This window comes from Candoia aspera, chromosome 1, assembly GCF_035149785.1.
Source record: "Candoia aspera isolate rCanAsp1 chromosome 1, rCanAsp1.hap2, whole genome shotgun sequence".
NCBI lineage: Eukaryota > Metazoa > Chordata > Lepidosauria > Squamata > Boidae > Candoia > Candoia aspera.
In genome coordinates this window covers 12,506-35,862 of record NC_086153.1, presented here as the reverse complement: position 1 = coordinate 35,862, position 23,357 = coordinate 12,506, and positions in this window count along the sequence as shown.

The window sequence follows — 23,357 nt, the reverse complement described above, 5'->3', positions numbered from 1 at the left end:
CACTTCGCAGCCCCCCCACCACCCACCCTCCGGCGCGCACACTCTCGGTCGGATTCGCCCTGCGCAAGGAGGAGGCTGTGGGTGTGGCCCGTTGCTCCGCTTGTCACGCCCACTCGTGCAAGGTGCTGCGGAGGCGGCCCGCTGCGTTTCCAGCTCGTCATCCGGGTCGTTATCAGTGCGTGGAATCGCGCAGGGCCCGGAATGCGTTTCCACCCAGCCTGAGGGTAGCGCGCGCTTTGCGGGCAGTCGGGGGTGGGGAATGCCCTCAAAGCCGGGGAGCGACCCCTGGGGGGAGGGCGGGAGGGCGAGCGCGGAGGGCCCGGAGTCCTCCAGGTTCCCGCTTCCGCCCCCCCCCCCCCGAAGCGAGGGAAAAGCATCGCCGGGCCTTCGCCTTGCTCTGAGCTGCCTGGTGGCCCAGCGCCCTGCCTTCCTCGCGGTTTTCTTGGCAAGGTTTTGTTTTCCGAAGTTTTGTATTCGGAAGTGGTTTGCCATTGCCTGCTTCCTAGGTCTGAGGGAGAGTGACTAGCCCAAGGTCACCCAGCTGACTTTGTGCCTAAGGCGGGAGTAGAACTCACCCTCTCCCGGTTTTTACCAATTGAAGAGACACGCTACTCTTCTTGGACAGCCTCATCAGTAGAGGAAATGATGGCATTCTAGAAATACGAGTCTACGGGAAATGTACCCACGCTAACCAAGTGCTGCATTACCAAAGCAACAACCCAACATCCCACAAGAGAAGCTGTGTAAGAACATTATTCAGATGAGCACTAAGGCACTGTAGCAACCCAGAGCACCAGAAAAAGGAAACATAATCTATACAGCAATTTCTAGTAAATTACTAGCATCCCTCTTCTGCGGGGAGATGGGCGGTAGCAAAATTTGAAAAATAAAAAGGGCTATCTATTCAACTTTATCAAAAAGTTCCTGGCCACCCAACCCACTACAACCCAACCAACAGAAGTGACAAAAATAAAATAACACTGCCATACATCAGAAACATCTCAGAAACTACCAATAGACTGTTAACAACCACATGGCATCACTGTAGCACATAAACTAACCAAAACCCTTCAGAACCACTTAAGTAACCCAAAAGACCCAGTAGCCCAAGAAGGAAAGACAGGAGTTAGCTACAACATACAGGGTAAGGACTGTAGCAGCCACTATGTAGGACAGACGGGCAGAAGACTAGTGTCAGGCTCCCTTCTCTCGGTTTGCCTGCCGTTAGAACTTTCTACACATGTCACTGCATTCCTGGAGAACCAACCTGTGTTAGCTTTGCATTGTTTTGCCTCAGGCATCTGGCCAAGGATGCTTTGCTGATAAGGCATCTGCTTTAACGAACTGCTGAGATGGGAGGGAGGAACTAAGGAGTGAGAAACAGCCTGTCTGCAAGATAGGGAGGGGGGAATGAGATCAGAGGAGGGAAAAAAATCACTTTGAATGTCTTGGTGGCAATTCCTCACTTGGAGCTTTGGCTACTATTGTGTGTTAATTGGATCCTCAATAAAGAATTCTTTAAGCTTCCTGATGGACTGTCTGGAGAATCTGTAAGTTGGGATCTTGGTACTGGGAGCTAGCAGAGCGCATCCATGAATACCACCTAACAGAAGACAAAATGAAAACTCCTTAATCTCACAACACATAGACAGACCCAACCATACTTCCAACTGGGAAACTGAGCATCCTAAAACAAACCAAATCCAAAAACACTAGAGAATTCCTGGAAGCTTGGCACTCAGACAAAGCCATCAATAGACACATAGAGGTAAACAACATTTATATACCATTCAAAAGAGACAATAGAAAAGCCAAAAGATCAAAATGACTCCTTGCCAGCAGTCAACACCCAGATATGCAAAGATTAACATCAGGATTAACACCAGAGGAACAATCAGTCCAGGATACCCTGGAGAAAATGCTGATGCTAGGGAAAGTGGAAGGCAAAAAGAAGAGGGGGCCGACCAAGGGCAAGATGGATGGATGATCTTCTAGAGGTGATGGACTTGACCTTGGGGGAGCTGGGGGTGGCAACAACCGACAGGAAGCTCTGGCATGGGCTGGTCTATGAAGTCATGAAGAGTCGGAAGCCACTAGACGAATAAACTACACAAACAGCACAATATACCCTAATCAAGGAACTAGTAACTCAGTCAATCAATAAAGCATCTAACAGCCCAATTAAGGAACTCCTAAGGAGAGAACAACACCTCCACCAACACAAGCAGGACAAGCCACAGAGAGCAAGTCTCACTCCCTTTTAGCACTGAAGATGTTGCCTAGTCTGGCAGTGAAATCTCTGCAAGAAAATGACAAGGCTCAGAGAGCACCAAGGACTTCTGGTTTTTAGCCTTGTGCCTTAACCCCTACACCAAACTGGCTCTCGAAGACAGAATAGAGTAAGACAATTACTTGTAAATAACAAGAAGGAAACGCAAGGAGGGTAATGATGGAAGTTCTGGCAAATCCAGCATGCCTCATTAGCATGTGAATTAGCATGCAAATTGAGTTGCAGATTGAGTCCTGGCAAAAGATTCTAAAGTTCTAAAGGCACTGAAGATGTTGCCTAGTCTGGCAATGAAACATCTGTGTCATGATCACCGTTGCAATGCTTGTGACATCGCAACGGCTCGCATGACAATACAGGGAAATGGGTCCCTGGCGGATTAAGGCAAAGGCAACTATGAAACACAAAGGAAAGCAACAGGTGCAGGAAACTAAGTAACAACCGAGACCGGTGGCGTGGAAGACAGCGATACAAAGTTGCCAACAAGCAATTGACTAACAACAAGAGAGGTGCGCCTGAGCTGTCAAAGGATTAAGAGCCTGATCGCCCGGCAATGGATCATTACCGTTCAGGAAGGCGATCGAGGCAACGCCCGGGGCGCAGGGGGGCTTAACGACCTCTCACCTGACAGGGACGAAACCGGTGGGACTCGTGGGACGCACCTGGAATAATGTGGGGTGGAGCGCTGACCGGCGCGGGCTATTTAAATCCCATTCCGGTGCGCTCCCCTCTCAGCTTTTTAAAGGCATGCACTCTGTTCCTCAATAAAACCAGAACCTAAGCCTATGCGAGCGTCTGTGTCTTTACTGGATCGCAGGCAGAGCCTGACATAAAGCTGAGAGTCTCAAAAACGAACCTCGCCAGTCTCCACCAGGAAATTTTTTTTCCGCGGGAGAAAACACCGGCGATGACGGAACCAGGGACGGCCATGGAGTCGGCGCTTCACACCGGAGGCACGAAGGACGCAACACAAGAGGGGGAGACTGTCAGGGTAGCCTTGCTCCGAATAAGACACGGACTCACTTAAAGGGTTTAAGGATTTCCGGGTTTATTGAAGCAGAATGCATATGGAGAAAAAGACGGGAATGCGGGTGCGGTATCGGGGTCTCCCGTTTATACCCCAGTGGCGGACCTTGTTCTCCTCCACCCCCTATTGTCCCCCAAGCCAGGTCTGGATGGGTGATTAGCGTTGGTATGGGTCCGACGATGGGGGATTCGGGCGGTCTCCGACGTTCCCCTTTGTCTCCTTGCCTTCGTCTGGTGCAGGTGCGTCCCCCGGGGTAATGGGTGGGAGTTCCCCCAATCTGTTAATGGTTTCCAGATCCTGTCCGAGGTGTGCTTCTATTGTCCTGATGATTTATTTATGGGTTTGGGTGCTTAAGGGATGATGTGTGTGTTTAAAGGATAATGGCTATCCCTTCCTCTTTCCTGATGTGCATGTTCCCCGTTGTGATGCACTTATGCCTTGCAACGGGGAACATGACATGCTGCCCCCCTAAGAGAATTCTAAGGTGCCGGTTTGTTCGGGTATGCTTCGTGGAAGCTTTTGACCAGCCGTTTTGCTGAAACATTTTGCGCTTGGACCCACTCTGGGTGTGGAAAATGTCGCCATTTGACGAGGTACTGTAGGGTGCCCCTTAGTTTCCTGGAGTCTAGTACCTCCTTAATTTCAAAATGTTGTTGCCCATCTATCATGATGGGTGGAGGCGGGGGGGTTTCATTGTGCCATTTTGAAGGGGTAGCCAGTTTCAGTAGGGCACAGTGGAATACTGGGTGTATGCGCCGCAAATTGTGGGGTAGATCCAGCTTGAAGCTCACTGGGTTGATAATCTCTATGATTTGGAATGGTCCAATGAATTTGGGTGCCAATTTCTTTGAGGGCTGTGGGGACTTGATGAACTTAGTGGAGAGCTAGACCCTATCTCCCACTTTGTAGTTCGGTTGTGCTGCTCTGTGATTGTCTGCAAACTTTTTGTATGTAGCTTGCGCGTCTGCGAGAGCCAGCTGGATGACGGGCCAAACTGTGGCCAGTTGTGCTGCCCAGTCATCTGGGGAACAGGGCGGGGTGTCTGGTTGGGGCAGTTCCGGGATTGGCACGAAGTCTCTGCCATAAACCACTTTGAATGGGGTGTGACCTGTGCTCTGGTGCACTGCGTTGTTGTAGGCTACCTCTGCAAAAGGTAGCAGGTCCACCCAATTGTCCTGTTGATAGTTAATGAATGATCGTAGGAATTGCTCCAGGGTGGAGTTAAGAATCTCTGTAGAGCCATCTGTGTGGGGGTGCCAGGCCGTGGACAGTGCCTGCTTGGTCCCAATAAGTTTTAAAAATTCTTTCCAGAACCTAGATGTAAATTGTGTGCCCCTGTCAGTCACCAAACGGGAGGGGGCGCCGTGGAGTTTATAGATGTGGGTAAGGAATAGGCGTGACAGCTGTTGCGCGGAGGGAATGGACGCGCAGGGTATGAAGTGTGCCTGCTTGGAAAAATAGTCTTTTACCACCCAGATGACCGTTTTTCTTTGGCTGGGTGGTAGGTCTACAATGAAGTTCATGGAAATTTCCTCCCAGGGATGGGAGGGGCTTGCTACTTGCTGCAGCAGTCCTTGGGGCTTCCCCACCTTTCGTTTTGACATGGCACATGTGGGGCAAGCAGCGACATATTCTTTAACGTCCTTTCTGAGAGTAGGCCACCAGAATTGTCGCCTGATTAAATGTAATGTTTTGACGAACCCAAAGTGCCCGGCCGTCTTGTCATCGTGGGAGTGGTTTAAAACTTCTGCTCGCAATGTCTCTGGCACGTACAGGTTCTTCTGTCTCCAGGCTAGACCGTTCGTAACAGATACATGGTGTTTGTTGGTTTGCAACCATGTATCTGTCTCGAGGGCTTGAACAGCCGTTGTTGCCAGTTCGGTGAAATTGACCTGTGTCTCCCTCCGTTTGCGGGTGTTTGTGCTGGGGTGCGTTGGGTTCTTGTTTGGCTGCGCGAGACAGCAGGGCAGCCCAGCTGTGTGTCGGTCCACACAGTACCCACAATGTCCAATGCCTGGCTGGCATCCTGAGGCTGTCGGGAAAGAGCATCTGCTAGGAAGTTCTTCCTCCCCGGTATGAACTTTAATTTAAAGTTAAACCGGCTGAAGAATTGTGCCCAGCGTACTTGCTTTGGGCTGAGGCGTTTCAGAGTGCTGAGAGCCTCTAGGTTTTTGTGGTCTGTCCAGACCTCGAAGGGGCAGGAGGTCCCTTCCAGAAGGTGCCTCCATGTCTCTAGGGCTGCCTTGACTGCGAACGCCTCCTTTTCCCACACGTGCCATCTCCGTTCCGTTTCGGAGAACTTGCGGGAAAGGTACACGCAGGGCTTCAGCTGATTGTCAAAATCCCACTGAAGCAGGAGTGCTCTGATGAAGAAGTCGGATGCATCAACTTGCACGACGAAGGGTCTGGTGGGGTCGGGGTGTTGCAGTACTGGCTCTGCTGTAAAGAGGCTTTTGAGGCGTTCAAAAGCCCTTTGACAATCAGCTGTCCAGTTCAGGAGTGCCCCCGGGTTCCTTGATTTACGTGTGTCTCCCAGGCCCTTTGTCCGGAGTAGGTCAGTTAGAGGCAGCACAATTTCTGCCAGCCCCTGGATAAAACCCCTGTAGAAATTTGTGAAACCGAGGAAACTTTGGAGTTGCCTCCTCGTGCGTGGGCGCTCCCACGCCAGTATGGCTTGGACCTTACTTGGGTCCATCTCGATCCCCCTTGCCGAGATTCTATAGCCCAGGTAGTCAATTTGGTCCTTGTGAAACTCACACTTGGAGAGCTTGGCGTATAGCTCTGCCTTGTGGAGTTTCCTGAGCACTTGCTTTACTAAGCGTTCGTGCTCTTTTTCGGTCTCTGAATATATTAAAACATCGTCAAGATAGACAAGCACCCCCTTAAATAAGTGGTCATGCAGGACCTCATTAATTAACTGCATAAACACTCCTGGTGCCCCCGCCAACCCAAATGGTAAAACTTTATATTGAAAAGACCCCAGCGGGCAGTTGAAAGCCGTCTTCCATTCGTCCCCCTCCCATATTTGTATTCAGAAGTAGGCTTCCCTCAGGTCCAGTTTTGAGAATATCTTGCCCTTTGCCAGGTGGGCAAGAATGTCCTTTATTATGGGTAGGGGGTATTTATTTGAGATGGGCGCGGCGTTCAAACCGCGGTAGTCGGTACAGAGCCTCAGTGACCCGTCCTTTTTTTCCTGAAAGAGGACGGGGGCTCCGACTGGTGATTTTGCGGGCTCAATAAAACCCCGCGCTAAATTTTTATCGACGAACTCCCTTAATGCTGCCAGCTCCTTCTGGGTCATCGCATAGATTTTGGGGTTTGGTAGGGGTGCGCCAGGGACCAGTTCTATGGTGCAGTCTGTTTTTCTATGGGGTGGGAGTTTGTCAGCTTCCTTTTCGCCAAACACATCGGCAAACTCTGCATATCTGGCTGGCAGACCCTCCAGGTTCGCTGCCTCCAGATGCATCGAGGTAGTCGCCACCCTCCCCATTGCAGCACGGGGAACCCAATCCCCTGTGGGTGCTTGATAGCGCCCATCCGAAAACGTGATTTCCCTGGTTGTCCAGTTTATTTGTGGGTTGTGTTGCACTAGCCATGGGATCCCTAGGATGATTAGGGGTTGGCCCACTGGTGCCACGATGAAGGGCAGTCTTTCCTTGTGGCTGCCGAGCTGCAGCGCAACTTTGCCCGTGTATTGGGTGACCGGGCCCCCCCCCCCCACTGCTGATCCATCCAACTGTGTAAAAACAATATGGTTCTGAAATGGATAGCAGCGGAGGTTTAGCGCGGCCGCCAGGTCCGGGTGCATAAGGCACTTCGAGCAGCCAGAGTCAATTAGTGCCCAAACTTTTTCCGTCTTTCCCCCGTGGGTTAGGGTGACTTTCACATATAGGGTGGGACAATTTTCACTCACCCCGAAGTCGTCGTGCCTCTTGTTTTCTTCCACCTGTCCTCTGGCGCTCCTTAGGGCAGGTGGCTGGCATTTTCCACTGGTTTGTCGTCGCTTTCCTCATCTTTGGTGCAGTAGGGGAAGTCCTTTGCCACGGTTTCACCCATCGTGACTGGCATTTTCCTGGGTGCTGGGGTTGGCTTGGTTGGTGCCTTCCCCGAGCTGTCCCTTGCCTTCGCTTTCGGGCAAACCGCCGCCTTGTGATCCTCCTTCCCGCACCTGAGGCACTGACCCTTGGCGAACCGTCGGTCTCTTTCCTCCTTCCAAGGTTGGGGTCTCGACTTCGCCGGTCCTGCAGCTGTGCAGGGTCCTCTCGCCGCCTCTGCCTGCTGCGCTTCCCTTTTTGCTTGGAGGAAAGTGTCCTGGGCGTCCTCTGCCTCTCCTGCCAGCCAGATCCACTCCACCAGAGTGTCGGGGTTATTTCTGCACAGTGCCCACCTGAGCACATTCAGGTTGAGACCCTCCTTGAACCGCTCAATGAGGGTGGACTGGGACCATACTTCGACCTTACCGGCCAGGGCTTGAAACTCCATGGCATAATCTGCCACGGAGCGCTGTCCTTGTTTGAGGGTTTTCAGGGCTCTTTTCTCTCCCTTTCCAGGGGGTCCCTGAAGTGCAGTTCCACTGCCCAGAGGAATTCATTGCAGTCCTCGAGTTCCGGGGCGCCTGCCTGGCATAACTGGACATACCAGTTGGCAGCCCGTCCTTTTAATTTAATTGCTAAGGCATTTACCTTGCCTTTCTCTGTTCGGAAGTAGGGGCCCCATTCCTCCATATAGTTCCTCGCGTTGGTGAGGAAAAAGAGTTTTGTGGGGTCCCCATCGAACTTAACGCCGAAGTCCTTGATCGCCGCTCTCGGTGGGCTCCAAGCCGCATCTGGGCGTCTAGGTGTGCTTCGGGCAGTCGGGGCTCCGTGGTCTTGACGGGATTCCCTCCATCGGGCGTCGGGTGGTGTTGGTGCCATCTCTTGCCGGCTCCTGCTTCGTTCCGGTCGTCTCGCCATCGGGGTGGGAGGGTGGGGTGCAGCCCATCTGGCGGGTTCCTGGAAGCGGACTCTGCCTGGTGCTTTGTCGTCCTCTGGACCTCTCCTCCGTCTCTCTGGCTGGTGCGTCTCCGAGGGGGGGGGTAAGGGGTGTCGGGCATTTGGTGCCTGGTCCTTCCGCGCCCCGGCTGTGGGATTCGTACGCCTCTGCTAACCTCTGGAGCAGCTGCTGCATCACCTCCAGCTTTTCCTCGACCGCGCTCAGCCTCGCCACCGTTCGCGAGCCCTTCTTGGTGCGGTGGCCCCTCCGCTCTCCTTCGGTTCCTGACGCCGTGGATGATGGGACGTCCTGCGGTTCCTCCGGGGTTCTGGGCGATCCGGGTGAGGATCCCCCCGTCTCATCGATGGTGGCCCACGTGCCATGGGACTCAGGGTGGCGTTCGTCGTTGCTTCCCCCTCCGAACTCGATCCTGAGCTCACCTGGGCCTCGCGCCGTCGGGGCCTCGGGCACCTTCCGTTCGTGGGGATGGGAGTTCCGTTGCCGGTCTCCGGGTAGCCGCCTCTCCGTGAGATGAAGTCTTCCATCACTAGCTTGGTTCCCTCACAGATTGGATCTGGACTGGTGCTAGTGGAATTTTTTTTTTTTCGATTCCTGTCTTTATGTCAGGGCAGCCTTGCTCTGAATAAGACACGGACTCACTTAAAGGGTTTAAGGATTTCCGGGTTTATTGAAGCAGAATGCATATGGAGAAAAAGACGGGAATGCGGGTGCGGTATCGGGGTCTCCCGTTTATACCCTGGTGGCGGACCTTGTTCTCCTCCACCCCCTATTGTCCCCCAAGCCAGGTCCGGATGGGTGATTAACGTTGGGTTAGGGTATGGGTGGTACGTTGGTATGGGTCCGACAATGGGTGATTCGGGCAGTCTTCGACGTTCCCTTTTGTCTCCTTGCCTTTGTCCAGTGCAGGTGCGTCCCCCGGGGTAATGGGTGGGAGTTCCCCCAATCTGTTAATGGTTTCCAGATCCTGTCCAAGGTGCGCTTCTATTGTCCTGATGATTTATTTATGGGTTTGGGTGCTTAAGGGATGATGTGTGTGTTTAAAGGATAATGGCTATCCCTTCCTCTTTCCTGATGTGCATGTTCCCCGTTGTGATGCACTTATGCCTTGCAACAGGGAACATGACAGAGACAACCCGACAGCTGCTAGAGTCAGCGCACCCGAGATGGGACACAGGCTTCCTCCCTGTCCACACCGCACCCCAGTTCCAGACCTTGTCATGCGCTGCCTGCCTCTGAATAAGGCTCAGACACTGGTTCGATGGATCAGGCTCTGATTTATTCACAGCGCAGTTACAGCGTCGGAAGAAAAAAGCTGAGAGTGACAGGAGCGCGCCGGTGCGGGGGTTAAATACCCTGCGCCGGTCAGCGCCCCCTCACTCGCGGTCACGTCACCCCCCTTTGTCCAATACGTTGCCCTGCCGGTGGGTGAGGGGTTGTGAGGCCCCGCTGGCGTTCCGGGATCGCCCATCATCGGGTTTTCTATTCATCCGGTGATTGCTGTCAGCTGGGCGATCTCCGTTGTATTGGCGCTGATGGCTTGGGTGTGCTCCGTGATCCGTTTAGTTATTGTCTGTTGGCCGTTAGTCGTTGTGAGTTGATGGCTACTTATCTTGAGCCCCTTCTCCTGTTTCCTTGCTATTGTCATGTGTGCCATTGCGCTGATGACTTCAGCTCAACGGCACTCATGACATACTGCCCCCTGTCCGAATAGTGCTCCCCCCCGGTTTTCTGGTTTTTTTTTTTTTTTTTTTTTTGGTGGAGCTGTCAAACGGCACTTTTTTTTTTTTTTTTTTTTTCCCGAAATTCCCGCCGGAGTAGTTGTCGCCCCTCCCTTTGCTCCTCCCTCTACCACGTGCCTTCCCAGGGTGTGTCCATAGTGCGCATGCCCGGGTCACGTCCTGGCGTGCGCATGCTCCAGCCACACCCTGTTTGTTTGGCTCAGTTCGGCGAGGAGAGAGGCGTGGCTGGTCGGGTGCTTATCAGCTCCAGGTAGGGCCCTTCTTTTTTTTATTTAAAGTGCGTCGCCTTTGTTATAGCTCCTGGGCGTTGCCCCCAGGTTGCCCTGTTGACTTGCTTGCCACTCCCCCGCGGCCGGGGGGCGGGGGGAGGGTGCTGGCGAACGCTTGTCACCGCCTCGTGGGCCCGGGGCGGGGGGAGTGGGTCCCGGGGGGGGAGGTCCACCCAAGTCGCGGGCTTGGGGGGGCCCTTTCCCTTGGGGCACGGGAGGCGGGGGGGCCTGCGGGGGGGGGGTTTGCAGGGGACGGCTTGCTGACCTTGGTTGTGGCTTGTCGGGGTATGCCCGGTGAAATGCTCTGGTCAGGTCAGGCGCGTTAACGTTTTGCGCCGCCACCCATTCCGGGTGGGGGAAGTGTTTCCACCTGACCAGATAGTGTAGAGTTCCTCGTTGCTTGCGGGAGTCGAGTATGTCCCTTATCTCGAAGTGGTGTTGCCCGTCGATCATCACCGGTGAGGGCTGTGGCGTGCTTGGGTGCCATCGAGAGGTGGTTGCCGGTTTCAGGAGGCTGGTGTGGAACACCGGGTGGAGTCTCCGTAGGTTGTGTGGCAGGTCCAAGCGTATTGCTACCGGGTTCACTATTTGGGTGACTCGGAACGGCCCGATGTACTTAGGCCCCAGTTTTTTCGAGGGTTGGGGTGACTTTAGGAACTTGGTGGATAGGTAGGCCATATCCCCCGCTTGGAACGTCGGTTGTTGGCGCCGGCGCTTGTCGGCCTGCTCTTTGTAGGCTGCCTGTGCATCCTTCAGCGCTGCCATGATTATTGGCCATGATTCCGCGATCTTCCGTCCCCAGTCGCTAGCATCCATCTGGGGTTCCGGGGGTTGAGGTAGCTCCGGTATGGGGACGAAGTCGCGCCCCGAGACTACTTCGAACGGAGTTTTCCCCGTGCTCGTGTGGACGGCGTTGTTGTATGCGACTTCGGCGAACGGGAGCAGTTCAGCCCAGTCGTCTTGGTGATAGTTAGTATATGAGCGTATGAATTGCTCTAAGGTGGCATTAAGAACCTCTGTGGCTCCGTCCGTCTGGGGGTGCCAGGCCGTAGATAGGGCCTGTTGGGTCCCCGTCAGCTTTAGGAAGGCCCGCCAGAATTTGGAGGTGAACTGTGTGCCCCTGTCGGTCACCACACGTGCGGGACATCCGTGTAGCCTGTACACGTGGATGAGGAAGAGTTTGGCTAGCTGTTCTGCGGATGGGACCGACGTGCAGGGGATGAAGTGGGCCTGCTTTGAGAAGTAGTCCTTCAACACCCAAATGGCCGTTTTCTTCTGGCTGGGTGGGAGGTCCACTATAAAATCCATAGAGATTTCCTCCCATGGGCGGGAGGGTTCTGCCACCCATTGTAATAGCCCCATGGGTTTGCCTGGTGCCCGTTTGGCCCTAGCGCACGTTGGGCAGGACGCTACGTATGCTTTTACGTCTCGCCTGAGCGCGGGCCACCAGAATTGATGCCGTGTTAGGTGTAGGGTCTTGAGGAACCCAAAGTGTCCCGCTTGTTTGGCGTCGTGTGACCTATGCAAGATCGCCTGGCGTTGCGAGTCTGGGACATAGATTCTGCCTTCCCCCCATGCGAGGTCTTGTGCCATCGTTACCTTGTCGGGGTTTGCCAGGAACCAGGGGTCGGTTTTGAGGGCGGCGGCGAGGTCCGTGCGCATTCCCCCTGGTAGTTGCGGTTGGCTTCTTCCGGTCGCAGGTTGTCCCGTCGTCGGCTGCGCCGTAGAGTCGAGCTGCCTCCGAGCGCCGCTTCGGGTGGTCACGGCCATCCCCAGTTGCGAGGCGGATAGGACCGTCCCAATGGTGTCTGGGGCGGGCTCTTCGTCTTGGGGCAGTCGGGAGAGGAGGTCGGCCAGGAAGTTCTTTTTGCCCGGCATGAACTTCAGCTGGAAATTAAAGCGGCTGAAGAATTGGGCCCATCGGACCTGTTTTGGGCTAAGGCGTCTGGGCGTTCGTAGGGCCTCGAGGTTCCGGTGGTCGGTCCAGACCTCGAATGGTTGGGTGGCTCCCTCGAGTAGGTGTCGCCATGTCTCTAGCGCTGATTTTACCGCGAAGGCTTTCTCCCAGACGTGCCATCGCCTTTCTGTCTCGGAGAACTTCCTTGACAGGTAGGCGCATGGTTTCAGGAGTCCCGTGGGGTCCTTTTGGAGCAGGATGGCCCCCAGGGAGAAGTCTGAGGCGTCGGCTTGGACCACGAACGGCCGTTCTGGGTCCGGGTGCGCGAGGATTGGCTCCGTGGTGAACAGCGCTTTCAGCTTGTTGAATGCGGTCTGGCACGCGGGAGTCCAATTCAACACTGTGCCCGGGTTCTTGGCGCGTCGGGTGTCCCCCACCCCTTTGGTTTTGAGGAGGTCCGTTAGGGGGAGGGCTATCTCTGCGAACCCCTGGGCGAATGACCTGTAAAAATTCGCGAATCCGAGGAAGCTCTGGAGTTGGCGTCTGTTGCGGGGGCGCTCCCAGTTTAGCACCGCCTCGACTTTTGCGGGGTCCATTTCTATGCCGTCCCCGGAGATTCGGTACCCCAGGTAGTCTAGGCGCGCTTTGTGAAACTCGCACTTTGTAGGCTTGGCATAGAGCTGCGCCCTTCTGAGCTTGTCGAGGACTTGCCTGACTAGGGTCACATGTTCCTCGTGCGTTTTTGTGTAAATAAGGACGTCGATGTAGACCAGGACCCCTTTGAACAGATGTTCATGCAGTACCTCATTGATGAGCTGCATGAACACCCTAGGGGCCCCCGCGAGTCCGAAGGGCAGCACTTTGTACTGGAAGGCGCCTAGGGGGCAGTTGAACGCAGTCTTCCATTCGTCCCCCTCCCTGATTCGGATGCGATAGTACGCCTCGCGAAGGTCCAGTTTGGAAAAGACTTTGCCCGTGGACAGGTGGGCAAGCATGTCCTTCACCAGGGCTAAGGGGTATTTGTTGGACAGGGAAGCCGCGTTTAGGCCCCGGTAGTCGGTGCAGAGCCGTAGGGTGCCGTCTTTCTTCTCCCGGAATAAGACGGGGGCTCCGACCGGTGAGCATGCTGGCTCTATGAATCCCCTGTCTAGGTTTTTATCGATGAACTCCCGGAGGGTTGCCATCTCCTTCGGGGTCATCGAGTAGATCTTTGGTCTAGGTAAGGGGACGTCGGGCAGTAGGTCGATCCGGCAATCCGTCTTGCGGTGGGGGGGTAGTTGGTCAGCTTCTGCCTCTCCGAAGACCTCGGAGAAGTCGGCGTATTGTTCCGGTAGGTCTGCTGTGGTAGCGGCGTTGTCCTGTGTAGTCGCCTCCGCTCGTCCTACCGTGGGGTTGGTTCTGCCCGCTGGAACTGGTGCCTGATACTCGGCGTCGCCGAATGTGAAGGTGCGGGTCTCCCAGTTGATGCGCGGGTTGTTTGTCGCGAGCCATGGCATCCCCAGGACTGCAATGGGCCGTCCGATGTGAGTGACGACGAACGATGTGCGTTCGGTGTGAGTGCCCATTTGCAGGGTGACCGGCTCGGTTTGCAGCGTGGCTGGTTTCCCTCCCGCTGTAGAGCCGTCCAGCTGGTGGAATGCCAGCGGCGTGGGGAGGGGGAAGCAGCGGAGGTCGAGTTTGGCGACTAGGTCGGGGTGGATGAGGTTTTTTGAGCACCCCGAGTCCACTAGTGCCGCGGCCGTGGTGGCTCCGTTGCCGCCAGAGAGTTTGATTGCCGCCATTATTACGGGGCTTTCGCCGTTCCGTCGAGGTGGTCCGCGCTGCTGTCCCACCGCCTGCCTCGCAACGCGTTTCAGGGCAGGCGGGGAGCTTTTCCCGCCGGCTGGTCGGGGTCTACGTTATCCTCTTCCCCCCAGTAGGCGTTCCAGCCTTCCTCTGGTGTCGCTGTGGCCACGGTCATTCGGCGGTGAGGGGGCGGCCCCAGGTTGGGTGGTTTGGGGCTAATCTTCGGGGTGGGTTTAGGCGCACTGGTCGGCGGTCGGTTGGCGAAGCAATCCACCGTCTTGTGCCCTAGTTTGCCACACTTCCCGCAGGGCTCCCGATTGAATTTCTTTTTTGGGTATATGGGGCCGGCCATCCCCACGTGTGGTGCGGGTACCTTTTTGCCGGCATAGTTTGTGTCTTCCGTGGTTGTCATGAGGAAGGTGCGGTGCGCGTGTTCGGCTTTCCCCGCGAGGTGGATCCACCCGTGTAGCGTTTCTGGGTCGTCGCGGTAGAGGGCCCATTGGAGAACGTCGCGATTGAGCCCCCCTTTGAACATTTCCAGCAGGGTGGTCTCGGACCAGTCGCTGACCTTCCCCGCGAGGGCTTTGAACTCCAGGGCGTAGTCTGGGACCGTGCGTGTGCCCTGTTTAAGTCTTTGGAGTGCGCTTTTCGCCCTTACTTTGGCTAGGGGGTCTTCGAAGTAGTTTTTCATCTCATTGATGAAGGCAGGGAAGGTGGCGAGGGCGGGGGAGCTGGACTCGTACAGTTGGACGTACCAGTCCGCCGCCCTGTCTTGTAGTTTGATCGCCACGGCGGCGATCTTGTCGGCTTCGGAGTCGTAGGAGTGTCCGTGCCTCCCCATGAACTCCCTGGCGTTCGTTACGAAGAACGAGAGTTTCGTGGGGTTCCCATCGAAGATGGGGAAGTCCTTTGGGGCCTGGGCGTTTTGCGCAGCCCTGCCTCTCGCTTCCCGGCCTGTGGTGTCGTCCGCCTGGGCCGTCTGCTGACCCTCCGCTGGCCCGTGGGGGTTCGGTGCTTCGCTCGGGGTGTGGGCCTGTGCGGGGACGTCGTTGGGTGGCGCGGGGGGCATAAGCGACTGGAGCATGGTCCGGAGTTCCGTCAGTTGGGCCCGCATGGCCGCGAGTTCAGCTCGTGCCTCCTCGTCCACGGCCCGCGCTGCCGCTGGGGCCGGTTCCGTCGGTGCGTCGGCGGGGGTGGGTTGCCGGCGGGGTTCATCCTCCCTCTGCCGCTGGTCCGCTTCCTCCATCGTCTGCTGGGTGTCTCCATCGTCCTCCTCCGTGTTGACCGCCGTTGGGCTGTCGCTCCACGCCCGTTGCTGGGGTGCGATGTGGGGCGCGGGGTCCTCCGCTGGTTTCGGAAGGCATGTTGCTCCCTCCCGCGGTCGGGTTGCCTCCGTCGCCAACTCCCCTTGGGGTTGGAGCTGAGGCTCGGGTCGGGTGGGGTGGGCGTCCATGGCTCCGGGAGTCCGCGGTGCCTCTGGCCTTGGTCGGTCCTCCTCTGTCTGTTGCCGTGCGGCTCGCCCTCCTTGCCCGCGTTGCTCCGGCTTCATCTTGCTGGTCTTCTCGCCGTCTATTCCTCCCGCGGCTCGTTGTCGTCCGGTGGGGCTCGGCGAGGCTGAGTTTATGACTCTCAGCTTTATGTCATGCGCTGCCTGCCTCTGAATAAGGCTCAGACACTGGTTCGATGGATCAGGCTCTGATTTATTCACAGCGCAGTTACAGCGTTGGAAGAAAAAAGCTGAGAGTGACAGGAGCACGCCGGTGCGGGGTTTAAATACCCCGTGCCGGTCAACGCCCCCTCACTCACGGTCACGTCACCCCCCTTTGTCCAATACGTTGCCCTGCCGGTGGGTGAGGGGTTGTGAGGCCCCGCTGGCGTTCCGGGATCGCCCATCATCGGGTTTTCTATTCATCCGGTGATTGCTGTCAGCTGGGCGATCTCCGTTGTATTGGCGCTGATGGCTTGGGTGTGCTCCGTGATCCGTTTAGTTATTGTCTGTTGGCCGTTAGTCGTTGTGAGTTGATGGCTACTTATCTTGAGCCCCTTCTCCTGTTTCCTTGCTATTGTCATGTGTGCCATTGCGCTGATGACTTCAGCTCAACGGCACTCATGACAGACCTGGAGCTCCAGCCCGGACTGGAGAGCCCCGACGGAAGACGAAGTCTGGGGCCAACAACTCTTCACGTTGGATGGCGGAGCAGGACCCCAGATGGGGACATCCTACTAGGGTCCCGTTAATGCCGTTATGAAATCTGCCCGTAGCCCACCTGGCATTTGAGGTTGCCTGCGTCTAGGGGCGGGTTGTGTCGTAGTTGTTTGCAAGGGGGGGGCAGGCTGTCCCCGAGCGCGACCCCGGGTGACCACTGCCATACCCAGCTGGGAATCGGAAAGCACCGTCCCTACGATGTCGGAGATAGGCTCCGCATCCTGAGGCAGTTGGGAGAGTGCGTCTGCCAGGAAATTATTTTTGCCTGGTATGAACTTCAGCTGGAAGTTGAACCGGCTGAAGAACTGAGCCCAGCGTATTTGCTTGGGACTGAGGTGCCAGGGCGTACAGAGCGCCTCGAGGTTGTGGTGGTCTGTCCAGACCTCAAACAGGCAAGTCGTCCCTTCCAAAAGGTGACGCCAAGCCTCCAGCGCTGCTTTAACTGCAAATGCTTCCTTTTCCCACACATGCCAGCACCTCTCTGTCTCCGAGAATTTCCTCGAGAGATAGGCGCATGGCTTCAGGATTCCAGCGGAATCCTTTTGCAGCAGGATGGCGCCTATTGAGAAGTCAGAGGCGTCCACCTGCACCACAAAAGGCCGTTCGGGGTCCGGGTGAGCTAGAATTGGCTCCGCTGTGAACAGCGCTTTTAGCCTGTCAAATGCGGTTTGACAGGTAGGAGTCCAATTAAGTACGGCCCCCGGGTTTTTTACCTTGTGTGTCTCCCCGACGCCTTTGGTCTTGAGCAAATCGGTTAAGGGTAGGACGATTTCCGCGAACCCCCTTGCGAAGGACCTATAGAAATTTGCGAACCTGAGGAAGCTTTGAAGCTGGCGCCTGGTGCGTGGGCGTTCCCAGCTCAAGACTGCCTGAACCTTTGCGGGGTCCATCTCTACACCTTTGTCAGAGATTCTGTACCCTAGGTAGTCCAAGCGCAACTTGTGGAATTCGCACTTCAACAGCTTAGCGTAGTTTGGCTTTCCGGAGCTTAGTGAGGACTTGCCTCACTAACCTCTCGTGTTCCCTCTGCGTCCTCGTGTAGATGAGGACATCATCCAGGTAAACCAGTACGCCCTTGAATACGTGTTCATGCAGTACCTTGTTGATGAGTTGCATGAAGACCCCCGGGGCCCCCGCAAGACCGAATGGCAGTACCTTGTATTGGAAGGAGCCCAAGGGGCAGTTGAATGCCGTTTTTCACTCGTCCCCCTCCCTGATGCGGATTCTGTAATACGCCTCGCGGAGGTCGAGTTTGGAAAACACAGTTCCCTTTGACAGGTGTGCTAGCATGTCCTTTACAAGGGGTAGGGGGTATTTGTTGGATAGGGAAGCAGAATTTAATCTGTGGTAATCGGTGCATAGTCTCAGGGTGCCATCCTTCTTTTCCTGAAATAGGACAGGTGCTCCAACCGGCGAGTTCGCTGGTTCTGTGAAGCCCTGGAGAGGTTTTTATCCAAGAATTCCTGCAGCGCCGCTAATTCTCTCTGGGTCATGGGGTAGATCTTGGGCTTGGGTAATGGGACGTCTGGGAGCAGTTCAATTGTGCAGTCCGTCTTGCGGTGGGGGGGTAATTGGTCCGCCTCCTCTTCTCCGAAGACATCTGCAAAGTGCATATTGCTCCGGCAGTCCTTGGGGGGGGGTCGTGGGTATGGTTGACAACTTCTGCCCTCCCCACTGTCAGAGCAGATGGTTTGTCCAGTGTCGGTGCCTGGTAGACCCCGTCTTTGAACTCGATGGAGCGTGTCCTCCAGTCTATGTGTGGGTTGTGGCGTGATAGCCAGGGGATCCCCAGCACTACTATGGGTTTCCCTATGTGGGTTTCCACAAAGTCTATGGATTCTTTGTGGGTGCCCATTGTCAGGGTGACCATTCTGGTCCTCTGGGTGTCCAGTCCCCCCCCCCCACTGTAGAGCCATCTAGTTGTTGGAATGCCAGCGGTTTAGGGAGGGGGGAACAGGGCAGTTTTAGTGTGGCGACAATGTCCAGGTGGATCAGATTTCTGGAGCACCCAGAATCCACCAGAGCTTCGACCGTAATGGCTCTAGGGCCATAAGAGAGTTTAATTGTCCCTGCCAGGATGGAGCAATCGTCACTCACCCTGGGGTTGTTGCGCCCCTTCTTCACCACCTGCCCAGCGGCGCTGCTTAGAGCAGGTGGGGAGCGTTTCCGGCTGGCTGTTCTTGGGCGTTGATCACGTCCCCTGCGAGGTAGGCGTCCGTGTCCTCGTCCGGGGTTGCTAACGCTCCTGTCAGGCGTCTGGGAGGGTTGGATGGCTTGTGTGGCATCTTCGGTGTGGGTCTGGGTGGGCGATCCGTTGTCCTGTTTTTGTAACAGTCTGCCGCTCGGTGGCCTGTCTTCCCACACCTGGTGCACTGCCCGCGGGCAAGCCTCCATTGTTGGTCTGCGTGCCAGGTCGGGTCCGACTGTGGGACTGGTCCTCTGGTGCTGGGAGGGATTTTGTCCTCTGCGGTTGCGAGCAGGAACGTGCGCTGAGCATGCTCTGCTTTTCCAGCTAGGCAAATCCACCCATGAAGGGAGGCTGGGTTGTCCCTGTAGAGTGCCCATTGTAGCACCTCCCGGTTGAGGCCACGCTTGAACATGTCGATGAGGGTGGCCTCAGACCATTCCGTGATTTTGCCTGAGAGGACCCTGAACTCAAGGGCGTAGTCGGCCACCATTTTTCTTCCCTGGCACAATGCTTGAAGTGTGCACTTGGCCCTTTCCTTCGTCAGGGGGTCCTCAAAGTAATGCTTCAGCTCGGCTAGGAAGTTGTGGAAATTGGCCAAGGCTGGGGCTCCGGACTCGGAAATCTGTACGTACCAGTCTGCGGCCCTATCTTGGAGCTTGGTGGCCACTGCCGAGATTTTTGTGGCTTCTGTGCTGAAGCAATGGCCGTATTGGGCCATGTAGTCCCTCGCATTTGTTAGGAAGAAGGACAGTTTCGTAGGGTTCCCGTCAAATTGTACGGGGAAGTCTTTGGCGAACCTCCCAATTTGCGGGACCCCTACCTGTGGGTGGTGAGGGATGGCTCCCACTGGCCTGGGGCCATGAAGCCTTGCGACAGAGTCTCGTGCTTGGCCCCTTCCGCTCGGGGTTGTTGGGGTGGGTATGGTGCCTTGATCCCCTCTTGCCCCTTGTGCCGCCTCAGTCTTGGAGTGCTCAGCTACGATCGTTGCCAGGGACTGGAGCATATGTTCCAGGTCTCGTACCTTGGCTTCCAGGGCTGTGTCCTTGTCTGGCGTGCTCCGGTCTGCTGATGTCAGGGACAGGAGCAGGTGTTCATGTATTGTACCCTGGCTTCCAGGGCCATGACCCTGTCTGGCGTGCCCTGGTTGTCCGACGTCGGTGCTGCCAGATGCTGTCCGGTCTGTAGTCTTGCGCCTTCCTGCTCGGGCGTTTGGGGGTAGCGGAGCCTCCAGGTGGAGTAGGGGGTTCCCGTCCAGGGTACTGCTCCGCCGGCCCATGTGAGGAGTTGCTGGTCCCCGACTTCATCTTCCGTCGGGGCTCTCCCGTCTGGGTTGGAGCTCCAGGTCTGGAACTGGGGTGCGGTGTGGGCAGGGAGGGTGTCCACGTCTCCTGTGGGGTGCGCCACCTCCAGCCGCCATCGGGTTGCCTCTGCCTCTTGTGGGCCATCCTTCACGCCTCTGGTGCGAAGTGCTGGCTCCATTGCTGTCCCCGGTTCTGTTTTCGCCAGTTGATCTCTCCCGTGGAAAATTTTCATCTGGTGGAGCTTGGCGACTTTGGTTTGGTCACTCTCAGCTTTATGTCAGGCTCTGCCTGCTACCCAGTAAAAACGCAGACGCTAGTGTAGGCTTAGGTTCTGGTTTTATTTGAGTAACAGTATGCGTGCCCTTTAAGAAAAGCTGAGAGTGAGTGGAGCGTGCCGGAACGGGATTTAAATAGCCCGTGCCGGTCAGTGCTCCACCCCTTCTTACTTCGGGTGCACCCCGAGCCCTGTCAGTTCCGTTGCCGGTAGGTGAGGGGTCGTGGAGCCCCTCCTGTGCTCCGGGCGTTTCCTTAATTGCTTCCCTGACCGGTGATGGTTCATTGCCGGGCGATCAGGTTCGTAATCTCTTTGACAGCTCGGGCGTGCCTCGTGGTCTGGTCTTGTCAATTACCTTCTTTGCAACATTGTATCTCTCTCTTCCCTGCCTCCGGCTAGAGTTGATACTTTGTTGCCAGCACCTGTTGCTCTCTTTTGTTAGCGAGTTGCCTTTCCCTTAATCCGCCCGGTACCCATTTCCCTGCATTGTCATGCGAGCCGTTGCCATGTCACAAGCATCGCAATGGTGATCATGACAACTACCACCAGGACAACTGGGTGGACCTACTCCCATTTGCAGAGGTTGCATACAACAATGCAATACATCAAAGCACGGGACAAACCCCCTTTGGGGTGGTGTCGGGTTGGGAGTTCATCCTCATCCCTGAGCTACCCCAGCCCCTGTCCCCAGCAGTGGCCGCCTGTGATTGGGGTGCAAAACTTGCAGATTCCTGGCCGGTCATCAAGGACGCGCTTAATGAGGCGCAAACTGCATACAAACTGCAAGCAGACAAACACTGGCGCCAACAACCAACGTTTCGGGTAGGGGACCTGGTCTACCTATCCACCAGATTCATCAAATCACCACAACCATCTAAGCAGCTGGCCCCCAAATTTATTGGGCCATTGCAGGTGACACAAATCGTGAACCCAGTTACGGTGCGCTTGGACCTTCCCCATAATTTAAAGCGGCTGCACCTGGTGTTCCACTGCAGCTTACTTAAGCCGGCAAGTGACCCCTCCCGGTGGCACCCATGCACCCCCCCCACCAGTGATGATAGACGGATAGCAATACTTCGAGGTCAAGGAGGTACTAGACTCCTGCAAGCTGTGGGGCTCCCTCCAGTACCTAGTCAAATGGAAACACTTCCCACACCCTGAGTGGGTCGCTGCCCGCAACATCCAGGCTCCCGACCTGATCCGCAACTTCCATACCGCCTATCCCTCCAAACCCTCAGTGATCTCCTAAAGGGGGGCAGTATGTCATGATCACCGTTGTGATGCTTGTGATATCGCAATGGCTCACATGACAATACAGGGAAATGGGTCCCTGGCGGATTAAGGCAAAGGCAACTATGAAACACAAAGGAAAGCAACAGGTGCAGGAAACTAAGTAACAACCGAGACCGGCGGCGTGGAAGACAGCGATACAAAGTTGCCAACAAGCAATTGACTAGCAACAAGAGAGGCGCGCCCGAGCTGTCAAAGGATTAAGAGCCTGATCGCCTGGCAATGGATCATTACTGTTCAGGAAGGCAATTGAGGCGACGCCCGGGGTGCAGGGGGGCTTAACGACCTCTCACCTGACAGGGACGAAACTGGTGGGACTCGTGGGACGCACCTGGAATAAGGTGGGGTGGAGCGCTGACCGGCGCGGGCTATTTAAATCCCATTCCGGTGCGCTCCCCTCACTCTCAGCTTTTTAAAGGCATGCACTCTTTTCCTCAATAAAACCAGAACCTAAGCCTACGCGGGCGTCTGTGTCTTTACTGGATCGCAGGCAGAGCCTGACAATCTGTAAGAAAACAACAAGGCTCAGAGAGCACCAAGGACTCCACAGATTCTAAAGCTATTGGAGAGCCTGGGGCTAGAAGATGTAAACACAATACCAACTCCAATGGAAACAGACTTTCACAAAGTTAAAGACGCTAGTGAACTGTTGCCTCAGAACAATGGCTACAGAGAGGCCATTGGGAAGCTGTTATATCTGTCAACCACAATGAGGCCAGATATTTCAACTGCTGTGGGGATCCTCTGCAGACAGACCAGCATACCCACCCAAAGGGACTGGTCAAGTGTTAAGCGGGTGGCAAGATACCTGAGGGGGACTGCAGACCTGAAGCTTAAGCTGCCAGCAACTGATTCCCCTGAACTAGTGGGGCATACCAATGCAGATTGGGCAGAAGATGCAACTGATTCCCACTAGTGGGAATGTGTTTTTATTTGGGGGAGGGGCTGTGAGCTGGGCTGGTCACAAACAGACTATATTGGCATGTGCAACTACTGAAGCGGAGTACGTCTCAGCGGCTGAGACATGCAGAAGTACAATGGCTCAAGTATTTACTTGAGGACCTGGGGTTTGGTGCTCCTGCTCCAATAACAGTCTTTGAGGACAACCAAAGTTGTATAAGATTCCCTCTGTCAAAGAAGGTGGGAGGGTGGACCAAGGACATGGATGTTTGTTACCTCACAATTAGAGAGGCACGGGAGACAGGACTAATAAATTTGGAGTATTGTCTCAGAGAATATGATCGCTGACATCCTGACAAAGCCACTTGCGAAGGGTGTCTATGAAGGCCTATGAAGTGAATTAAATCTTGTCTAGGCATGATTCATGCAGGATTTGAGAAGGGGTGTTGGAAGTCCTGGCAAATCCAGCATGCCTCATTAGCATGTGAATTAGCATGCAAATTGAATTGTCCCACAATGCAACTCTGAGGAAGCTGTTTGTTGCCACTCCCACTTCCTCTCTCTTCCTTCTTCCATCCAGGGAGAAGCAGGCATGCTGCTCTGCTCTCCATTCATCAGGGCCATGTGCTCGGGCCTTGATGAAGGATTCTGCCCCTTTCTTCCACACACACCCCTTGGCAGCAAATAGGGATGAGGGTTTAGGGCAAACTAAGTATTTAGAAAGCAAAGAAGAACAAAGGAACTTCATCTTTTCCACCAAGATGGATGTAACAGAAGCAACAAGAAAGTAAGAATTTTTTTTACTTATCTTAACCTAATGTGTCTAAGCGTGTGATTCTTTATGCTTGGGAGGGCTGAATGTGTAAAATCAATAATGTCAGGCTCTGCATGCTACCCAGTAAAACACAGACGCTAGTGTAGGCTTTAGGTTCTGGTTTTATTAGAGTATAGAATGCATGCCTTAGGAAAAGCTGAGAGTGAGTGGAGCACGCTGGAACGGGATTTAAATAGCCTGCGCCGGTCAGCGCTCCACCCCTCCTTCTCCGAGTGTACCCCGAGCCCCGTTGCCAGTAGGTGAGGGGTCGAGCAGCCCCTCCTGTGCCTCGGGTGTCTCCTTAATTGTTTTTCTCTGGCCGGTGATGGGTCATTGCCGGGCGATCCGGTTCGTAAGCTTTCTGACAGCTCGGGGGTGCCTCGTGGTT